At 31.4% G+C, this 8570-nt stretch overlaps 1 long non-coding RNA gene and 1 pseudogene across 2 annotated transcripts; one reads left to right on the top strand and one right to left on the bottom strand.

Moving 5' to 3' along the window:
• The first annotated feature begins 654 nt into the window (after positions 1 to 654).
• Positions 655 to 5926, top strand: LOC112025395 (phenylcoumaran benzylic ether reductase Betv6-like; annotated as a pseudogene).
• A 112-nt stretch (positions 5927 to 6038) lies between these two features.
• On the bottom strand, positions 6039 to 8537 carry LOC136064367 (uncharacterized). 2 transcript variants are annotated; one of them, XR_010625993.1, is made up of 4 exons: positions 7825 to 8537; positions 7414 to 7497; positions 7081 to 7152; positions 6039 to 6504 (listed from the first exon to the last, which is right to left on the bottom strand). It is a non-coding gene; the product is annotated as an uncharacterized LOC136064367 (long non-coding RNA). The 2 variants fall into 2 exon arrangements; XR_010625992.1 differs by having other exon boundaries at positions 7414 to 8537.
• Between the last annotated feature and the right edge of the window lie 33 nt (positions 8538 to 8570).

Below are 8570 nucleotides of genomic sequence, written 5' to 3'. Positions count from 1 at the left end.
AATTTTTTTTTTTTTTTTAAATATATGTTGTATTGTAGAGAAAGAGAAAAAAAAAAAATACTACACCCATATGAATGCCAATTGATTTGTGGATAAAGATAAAGGAAAATAGAATTAAGGTGTAAATGCACTTTTAGTATTTATATTTTGATCATATTCTATTTTGGTTTTTACTTTTTTATTTTACCGTCTTTAGTCTCCAAAATAAATAAAAATTTAAAAAAAAAAAAAAAAAAAAGGTAAGATGACGGTAGAGACTAAAACGATAATATTATTTTTTTTATTTTGGGTCTAAAAACGGTAAAATAAAAAAGTAAAGATTAAAATAAAAATAGAATCAAAATGTAGAAACTAAAAATGCATTTATTCTTAAAATTAACAAAGAAAACCTAAGGAATGAGAGGATGTCTAAAAAAAAGATTTTACTAATGTGTGTCCTAAGGGCACATAATAGTAAACTAATTTTAAAAAAAGTTTATTGAAAATTGAAAAAATTTTAACAACTTTTTCAATTCTCAATAAAAATTTTTCAAAAATAAATTTGTTACGGACCCAAAAAGAAATACTTGGAAAGTCAAACAAAGAGCCATTCACCTAACCTTCAATATATTCGGGGAGTTGGTAAGCATCATTATACCTTGAGGCCAAGGAAGTTCCGGTTTATGTAAATAAGGAACTCTACTTTCCTTTGTTTGAAACTGAGAAGTACCCCTAAGATAGTCCAACTCTCTGCCCCATTAATCTATTTCATTTGAAATTATCTCTGAATGACTCAAAAAAGCAAGATTTTGATAATTGGAGGGACTGGATACATTGGAAAATACATAGTGCAGGAAAGTGCGAAAGCTGGGCACCCCCACTTTTGCATGGGACAGAGAAAACACAGCTTCTAATCCTGAAAAATCTAAGCTTATTGAGAGCTTCAAGAGCTCTGGAATGACACTTCTCCATGTATGTACAAACTCTAGTTCTCCACATCTTGCGTGTGTGTTGAATTCTCTGGTTAGCACATTGATCTCGCAAAGTCGAGCTAATTTTTTCACAGGGAGACATCTATCGTCATGAAAGCTTGGTGAAGGCAATCAAGCAAGTTGATATTGTGATCTCAGCAGTTGGATCAAAACAGATAGCTGATCAGGTGAAGATTATTGCTGCTATCAAAGAAGCCGGAAATATCAAGGCAAGGCACATATCCTAAATATTTCTTGACACACACGTATATGTATATATGCTTGTAACTCATGAATTAAATAACTGGTGAAAAAACTTATATTCAATGAAATGTGGGTGGGTTTTAGAGGTTCATCCCGTCCGAGTTTGGAACTGATGTGGATCGAGTCCATGCAGTCGAGCCAGCTGCACATTTTTCGGGGTCAAGGCCAGTGTGCGGATATCAATTGAGGCTGAAGCAATTCCAATGGCTTTGCTGGGTACTTTTTGCCTAACTTTGGACATGCAGGTGCCACAGCTCCTCCTAGAGGCGAAGTAGTCATAATTGGAGATGGAAACCCCATAGGTATATTGTATTTGCATAAAATTCAATCATCTTTCTCCTTAATTTTTTGTTATCGAGAATTTGTTCATTTATTTTAGAGGTTAATCAACTAGATGATAAATCCACTACTATGGCTAAAGATGACAAAAGTAGTTGTTATTATCCATCTTATCAGGAATTTTTGTCAAGGAAGAAGATATTGTGAATTATACCATAAAAGCAGTAGACGATCCGAGAACCTTAAACAAGGTGCTTTATCTTAAAACCCCTGCCAATAATTTGTCCTTCAACGAAATTGTCTCCCTGTGGGAGAAGAAGATTGGCAAGACCCTCGAGAAGATTTATCTTTTAGAGGATCAACTTCTGAAGAAAATCCAAGGTTAGTAAGAACAATTTCACCGGTTGATTTATAACGTTTGCTTATAGATCTAATTTATTAGGGTAGACCTTTTTACCTCATTTGGATTATTAGGGGAGTTGTAATATCTTCTTTATTTCTTTGTACTACTAGTCAAACCAGCTAATTGTAGCTTCATGTCATGTCATAAGCCCAACATCCTCAAAGTGACCTCTGTTTCATTAATTCATTTATTATTTCAGCATTTTACTTTTATCAAATGATGGTAATGACTTTTTTGAAACATGTTAAAGCAAAAAAGCAAAAGTTGATGACCAAATATGCAATTTAACTTCTTCTATTAGCTATTTAGCTTGTAATTGTTGAACTAAATGAGAAATCAAGAAACTTACATTATATACAATGAAATATTGGTGGGTTTCAGAGGTTCTTCCCATCCGAGTTTGGAGTTGATGTGGATTGTGCCAAGGCAGTCGATCCAGTTAAACATCATCTTGGGGTCAAGGCTAGCATCCGAAGATTTATCGTGGCTGAAGGAATTCCATATACCTACATTGTGTCCAATGGCTTTGCTGGCTACTTTTTACCCAACTTTGGAAATGGACTTACAAGTGCCACAGCTCCTCCTAGGGACAAAGTAGAAATAATTGGAGAGGGAAACCCAAAGGTATTAGCATAAAATTCAATTATCTTTCTCTTTAAACTTGTCGAGACTTTCTCATTTGCTTATGTATGTATGTGCGTGCATGTGTGTGCCATTTACTAGATGTAAGTCAACTAGATCAACTACTTTTGTTAAAGATGACAAAGTAATTGTAATTTTCCATGTTGACAGCAATTTTTGCCAAGGAAGAAGATATTGCAACTTATACCATAAAAGCAGTGGCGACCCAAGAACCTTAAACAAGATCGTCCATCTTAGACCCCCTGAAATATTTTGTCCTTCAATGAGATTGTCTCCATATGGGAAAAGAAGATTGGCAAGACCCTTGAGAAGACTTATCTTCTGGAGGATCAACTTCTGAAGAAAATCCAAGGTTTGTATGAACAATTTCACCTGTTGATTTATGGTGTTTGCTTATAGATCTAATTTGGTTTGCTTATAGTGGGTTTTTTTTTATCTAATTTGTTATGATACACCTTGTTACCTCATTTGTAATTTGGATAATTATTAGGAGAGTTGAATTATCCTCTTCATTTCTTTGTACTGTTAGTCAAACCAGTTAACAGTAACACCAAAGATTCACATACTAGAGACAATACTAAAAATAATTAATTAGAAGTGATTATGTACACATTAGTTGCAACCAAGAAGCTGTATTTGACTTTTTTTTTTGGATGACTAAATTAACTTCATCAATATTGATTAGTGCATAACTTGTTTGATTTCTTATTGAAACTTTTGAATGGTATAAATATAATAAAAAGGAAGTAATTCTCCTATTGATTTGAGCAGTTCTATGTACTAGCTAGAAAATGTTGAGAGTTTCATAGATGGTTGGACTATCTGATACATATTTTTGCTCTTTTACAGAGTCTTCTTGTCCTTTCAACCTCCTCCTGTCCATTGCTCACTCTGCCTTTGTAAAGGGAAATCTTACAAAGTTTGAGATTAAGGCTTCTTTTGGCATGGAGGCTTCAGAACTTTATCCAGAGGTGAAATACACCACTATGGATGAATACTTGGATCAATCTATATATATCTAAAAGCTAAAACATAACATTTATTGTTGCTATACTCATATTACGTCACCTCATTCACCACCTCATTACCTGCATAATCATTCTTTTTCTTATTTAATTTTTTATTCCTAAATTTTGTTGACAATATTAGAATATATAAATATTTTTTTTGAGAATATATTAAATATATAAATAGATTGACTTTACACATTCATCTTGGGCAGTTTTAACTTTATATATAACTTTGCATTTATAAATTCATCCACTCTATTTAGATGTTTATAACTATGCAATAAAATCAATAAATAATTTAAAACCAAAAACAATGTCTATACATATCTATATATACTATTATATAATAATGGAAGCTTTAAAATAAATTTTACAAAGCTCTTTTTGTATCTTGTCATTAGCAACCTTTTTCTATTTTTATTTTTTTTTTAATTTTAGTTTTTTACTTTGTTTAACCTTTCATCTTCTTCAATCACTGTCTTCTTCTTAGTTCAAATTTTCATCTTCTCCAATCATGTCTTAAATTTTTCATTTTATTTCCTTTATATCTTCATATATTCTACAGTTTCACTTTTTGGAACCTTTCATCTACTTCCACCCTTCCAACCATCTTCATAAATTCTACGGTTTTGCTTTTTTGAACCTTTCATCTGCCTCCACCCTTACTCTTCCAACTTGATTTTCTTATAAATTTCTTTTACTTCATTTCCACCTCTCTCCCCTATTCTTTCCAAGTTGTTCACTATGAAAAGGTCAATACTCTCTCTCTCTCTCTCTCCAAATTTGTCTCTTTTGGTGCATTTTTTTATATTATTTCAACCACTTTTTTCCCCGCTAATAGTTCTTTTTGTTACTTTTGATTTAATTGTCACTTCACATTTGTTTCTCTTTTTGGAAAAGTTGTATCGACTATTATGCATATTTAGGTATTTTGGTATTCCAATGCGTGATCAAAATTTTTTTTTCCTTTTTTATTTTTTTAGTGATTCATTTAGATGTTAAACTATGAGACTTTACAAAGTTTTGTTTATTTTTAAATCATTTTGGGTGAAAAAAAATTGTAGTTTTTGTAGAGAAAGTACTCTTAATAATTGTATTAGAAATACTCTATATATAGTGCCACTTATTTAGATAAAAGCAAAGGTTAATCAAATGGAAATAATTGGATTAGTGACATATTTTAGCTTTTGCAATTATTTTCATTATTATTTTTGTTGTTGTTGTTGTTGTTGTTGTTGTTATCAATTATTATAATGATGCACATTGAAACTTAATTATGAGATTTTGCTAATAAATTTTTATTTTATAATCTCTTTGGGTGGACAAATTTGTAGTTTTCACAGAGAAAATAATCTTAATAGATTACATATAACAAATTATTTTCCTAATTGATCAAATTAATCATTGTTAAGCAATGATTGATATGACATTTTGCAAAGCGTTGATTGATAAGACATTTAGTTTTTTTTTGCAAAGTAGCTTCATATAGGTTTGTTTTGATTCAATGTATTTTTATGGATGTATTGAGATAAGTAATGTATTCAAGAAGAGAGATTAGGATTATACATTGTATATTTTAAAAGATATATAATATTAAAGTAGGATGCCACAAGTTGAAATTTTTTAATAATGGGAAAAAGCTATTTTTCTCATTCCTTTCTAAATGTCATAATTGGAAAATTTTAATCCACACAATATACTATCACTAGCAAATTGGCTCATAATATGAATAGATGAAAATCTTAATATAAAATAAAGTAAAATATATATACATTTTTTTATTTATAGAAAACACAAAATTCATTACTTAAAAAAAAAAAAAAAAAATACCACTTGCCCTTCGTTTTTGTGGTAAACAGTTATATAAAAAAGAAAATGAAATTATCTTATGAGAAAGCGTTTTGTTATGGATTATTAATCCTAATATATAATTTTATGAATTTTTTAAAAATAAATTATATATTACATTTCATTTCAAAATAATTAGATATTCCCACGAGATCTGCGGAGTTGCGACTAGTTTGTCTAAAACTTGGAACATTCTTTTGTGGCAATGTGTTATCTCTTACCGTGTACAATAAAAATAAAACATCTGTTGTCTATGTGGCATTTGTTAGTTATGCCTTTGTTTGTGTCGTGTAAACCCTTGGATTGGGTCCTTAATTTGTAACTTTGTTTTCAGGTCAATATGTTTTCAGGTCAATATGTCGTGCTTCCAATAATGAAAATTTCAAAAATCCTTATTATGAGGTTCTTGTTATCTTGTAGCTCTAGTGATAGAACATGCTCGGTGCTTCAAATCAGGTTTTCTTTTGCTTTTACTGATGGAGGGTGATGAAAAATTGATCAAAATCCAATGTTAGCTCATTATTTGTGCATCAAGGGACTTTGGATTATAAGCTGTGTGTCAATTATAAGTAAATGAGTAATGCTACATCCACAATATAATTTAGAATATTTTTACAAACAGACATTCATTAGAAGCTGCATGGTACAAAATTTTGGAGCATGTTTATGAAGTTGCTTCAACTCCTGTAGCTCTAGATGCTTGATAGGTCACATTACATATAGCATACATTTGAAATACAATTCTCACACAAAGAATGATAGCTCAAATCATGAAAGAGAGACTAATGGTGTCATTGAATTTGTGGAAGCTTATGTCATGAGAGACTACCACTATATTAGTTATCAATTGACTAAAATCAGGGTAGTTTTATATTTGGCCTAAAATCATTATTAGCTATCAATTGACAAAAATCAAAATCTAACTACAACAAAAACTAAAGATGACTCCTGTTTTTTCCAACTCCAATAAATTCAAAATTATTTCTCCTTTCCAATGCTAAGACCCATTGTAAACAGGAGTCAGGCATGTCTCTACTTGGGAACTACTGCTCGGTTTCAGTCCCAAGCTCTAAAGCTCAACAAATTCCTCTTGAGTTATCTGCCATAACTGTGAATGAGAAAAAGACAGTTAGACAAAGACACAAATAGAGAGAGAGATGCATGTCACTTTACTTATAGAATGGAATCAGTGGCCATAAATTTTCTCTTAGTAGATTTAGGTGCCCTTGATGGAGTAGTAGAATTCCCAACTGAACCATCAAACAATTCATCTAACTTGGGAATTTCAATGGAAGATTACATCAATCATTGAGGAGCTTCTGCACATTCTAGGCATAATAGTTTTAGCCATTCCATTTTTCATAATTGAAAATTTTAGTTAATAAGAATAATCAAGAAGTACAACTTATCAAAATTGAAAATCAAGTTCTCAACTGGCATAACAATTTCACTTGTGTTCCTCCTTTCAACAGCAATCTTCACTAGTGATACTCAGTTCGTATGGTATTACTTCCAATTCTAAATGGCCATTTTACTTTTAGATTTTAATTCCAACTTCCAACGTTGCTTCTTTATCAAAATCAATTGGCATCTTAAGTCAAAGACATCAGGGTTTAAAATGACTTCACTAGCAAAATAAGACAATTTTAGCAAGTAATAATTAAGAAGATCTCCATTGCATTACCTGCAAATAGAAAATTCAAGAGTATGAAACACTCAGGGTCCAAAGGCCTGGAGGGCAGAGAGAGAGACAAACCTGCAAAATTATATTGCAATTCTTCACATAAAGGGACCAACTCCCAGCAACATCATATTGCAATCAAATCAAAAAAGCAGAAAAAGAATAAAGTATGTAATATCTAAGTCTATGTAAAAGGAATTTTAGTCATAAATGATGCAATTTTCATGCCCCACAGAGCTAATGGTCAACATGTTTATAGTGAAATATGAAGCAAAAAATCAACCTAAATTGTGGTAGAGCTTTTCCTGATTTAACTACAGGAAATGGATGCTATACCTGAAAATGAAGCGGATATATATTAGAACTTTTTGGTGCACCATAGGATAGTATTTAAGTATCATCATCTTGACATTTGAAACTCTGATTTTGAAAAGTACAACCAAGGAGAAGAGTTAGCCAAACATGCAGTGGATCAAAAAGCTACAAACATCTATCTAAGACATTATATTGGACAAGAAGGTCTAAGACAGCTAACAACACGAAATCCTCGTATGTATGCTAAACTATATTGACATTTGACAGGTCATCCAAGACTGTCCCTGAAAAATATTACAAACTTAGAAAAAGAAAGGGAAAATCAAGAATGAAGTTTTTTTTGAAAACAAAATCCCCAAAGAATAAATCATGTAGTTCAAAGATAAAAGGTTTCAAGGACTATAAAATTCATTTCCTCCTCTAAATCATTACCATCAGAAAAAATCTTGTTAATTTCAAGATAATTGAGTCTGCCTCATATAGCCCAAATGACCTTTGCTGAAAATGAAAAGGTGAAATAAGAAATAACACAAACTCTACAAGTATGGACTTCATAGAAGCACTATTTGCAGCTTACCTCACAACATGTTTAGTCCTCATAATGAGGATTTGGAGCAGCTTTGGTGGTATGTAAAGCAAGTCCAGGAAGTACTATATATATGTGTGTGTGTGTGTGTGTGTCCAACTACATGGAACAAACAAGAACGCTATCAATTGCTTCCTACATCAACTATGTCACTCCATCTTTCTTGGTGCTGTCTATAATGATAATGACTAATGAATCAAAAAATGTCAATTGGAATTTTTTCTTATTCTCAAATATTAAATTTTCTCCATCTCAAATAATATATGGTTATTCAAGTTGCTAATATAATTATTTATTACAGACAAGTGATGTATCTCAAGGGCAATGGTAGTTTGGCCCGATGGCAATTCCACCTTTATGGCATTTATCAAGAAAGAAAATTATATTCTCGTGGTTGGAAAGAAAAGCTTTTCTACAAATTTTTGGCTTAGGATTGAGTAATTGACCATCAATTTATAAGAAGAGTTCACACCATAATACTAACAAGGTACCTACGTCAAACAGATAGGGCATGTGTGTATGTGAGAGTGAGATCAATTAAGTTAATGTTTGGAGTTGAGTGGCTGTCAAAGGCATAATCTTGGATGAACTT

The sequence above is a fragment of the Quercus suber genome, unplaced genomic scaffold (assembly GCF_002906115.3).
Source record: "Quercus suber isolate HL8 unplaced genomic scaffold, Cork oak 2.0 scaffold_674, whole genome shotgun sequence".
Lineage (NCBI taxonomy): Eukaryota > Viridiplantae > Streptophyta > Magnoliopsida > Fagales > Fagaceae > Quercus > Quercus suber.
This window is presented reverse-complemented; position numbering and strand designations above follow the sequence as displayed.